The sequence below is a fragment of the Notothenia coriiceps genome, unplaced genomic scaffold, assembly GCF_000735185.1.
Source record: "Notothenia coriiceps isolate Sejong01 unplaced genomic scaffold, NC01 NC01_scaffold00037244, whole genome shotgun sequence".
Taxonomy (NCBI): domain Eukaryota; kingdom Metazoa; phylum Chordata; class Actinopteri; order Perciformes; family Nototheniidae; genus Notothenia; species Notothenia coriiceps.
Window position 1 is genome coordinate 9157072 of NW_011369945.1, and position 2115 is coordinate 9159186.

Here is a 2115-nt window from a genome sequence, read left to right on the forward strand (position 1 = left end):
GTGTGCCTTGCCTTGATCTAATAATCCTTGCGTTTCATCACCGCAACATTTTAGACAGTATCAGCCAGGTCCCACATGAGCCGGCATAAGCTCCGCCCCCTCTCATTATTATTTTTTTTCAGTTAAAAAAAAAAAGCTTTATTTTTTTTTAAATTCTCAAGAGAGACCTGTTTATACCCAGAATCAGCACTTTTGTAACAGGAAGTGAAATAGGGGGATACGAGGCATGGATAGAATGGGTGATCTGTTTGGTTTTTTGATCAAAACACTTCATGGACATGTTTTTTATATATTTTTTATATATCTGAGACCTATGATATTGCCTAAAAATAGCATGATAGGTGACCTTTAAAGCATGGAGACATGTCATAGCAGAGGCACAAAATACTAATATGAACCTCAAAATGAGCATCATACTGCATGTCCACTTTACTGTATGCACACTTTACCAACTGAATACTTCCCAAATGTTTGTTTTCCTGAGGCAGCACTGAAATTTAAATTACATTGGAAACATAGTTTTTTATGTTCAGTGTGATGTATGTAAATTGAGTTTGTGTGTGTCATGTATGTCTACATTCAAATTAAATCTATTACTTTTCGATTAACCTTTGGATGTATCTTATTTAAAGGTATAATAATGTGTGGATAATTGTCACATTTAAAATGTCTATTTTTTGTTGATCTGTTTACTCTAACAACTTTTTCTGACAAATCTGTAATTTCATTTAATGTAACGGCCCATTTTATTTTGTTGCCGGTAATTAAAAAGTATTCCCCCTTAGTGCATGGTTGTCTGCCATAAATCAACTTTTTATACAGTTTAATCAACTGTTTTACGATACACTTTTGAACTTTAACTTTATATTTGTACCAGATGATTTTAGGACGTCTGGATCTTTCTTCAAAGAAAAAAGCTGAGCAAACATTAGCACAAGCTAATTAGAGAAACCGATTTTTAATGTGAAACCGTTTTATTTTGTGTTAATGTGAAACCGCTTTATTTTACCAGAATGAATCAGAAAAAACAAGACCTCTGCAAATAATTCGGCTCCTGGTAAATGATCCCATGCTACTTCACAATGCCACTCATTTGTATCTTTTAATAGTGCTTTCATTGAGTCCTTAGTGGCAGTAAAATCAATAATAGTCCAATACAACAGCTCTGTCATAAATTCTACCTTTAAAAACGATGTTAATGTTTGATTTTGATTGACACCTTTAGAGGTGTTGATTTAACTAATATAAGGTGTTAATATGTTTTTATTAATGTTGTAGTTTGAAGTTACCCATTTTATGAAAATGAGAAAGACAAAATATTAGAAACCTACTAGATAGTAGTGTACTGTGTAAATAGATCATTCAAATAGGCAACTGCCAATACATCTGTCTCTGTCTCAGTGTGTGTGTATGCATGCGTGATGTGCAGAGTGTCCCTGTTTCTTGCATACAGTGTACAATGTGGTAAATAGTGATAATAGTCTTTGTGTGTGTGTGTGTGTGTGTGTGTGTGTGTGTGTGTGTGTGTGTGTGTGTGTGTGTGTGTGTGTGTGTGTGGTCTCACCGCAGCATGAGGACACAGGAGAGATTTGCAGCGGGTACGAGTGGGAGGAGCTTACGGTCTGCTCCTCGTCCTCAGTGGTCACCTCGATGGTCTGACAGACGAACGGTAGCTGCTCGCTGGTGATCACATGGTCTCCTACCGAGCTGTCGCTGGGTGTGATTGGACGGAAAGGCTGAAACCACTGTAGTGCTGTAAATAAATTATTGATTAAAATGACTCAAGTGTGTGGAAAATGTGGTTATCTCCCCAATGATGCGAGATAAAGAGATATTCGTATGCCTTGAAAATCAAAGTGTAGTTAATACATATTCATGAAGTCATAAAACTGCTTTGATCTCATTTAAATGTATTGCAGTTACTTGAAAAAGTTATCTTTTCCATTTTTTATTTATGTTGATAGAAAAAGTTCCTTAAAAAAAGGGAAAGAGTACTGTTAACTGTTAATTACAAGCAATAATAATGCAAAAAAGGGAAAAACGATAAATATAGTGTCCCTTTGTTCCATAGCAAATGTATCTTCTTCATGATAATAATTCTTAAATTCTTCTAAC

General features: G+C 35.1%; 1 long non-coding RNA gene across 1 annotated transcript in view; it reads right to left on the minus strand.

Moving 5' to 3' along the window:
- LOC104964626 (uncharacterized) overlaps nucleotides 1-1886 on the minus strand; it is a 23802-nt gene extending 21916 nt beyond the window's left edge. The window contains exon 1 of the long non-coding RNA XR_800442.1: nucleotides 1565-1886. This is a non-coding gene — a long non-coding RNA (uncharacterized lncRNA). The remainder of the gene's footprint in view (nucleotides 1-1564) is intronic.
- Between the last annotated feature and the right edge of the window lie 229 nt (nucleotides 1887-2115).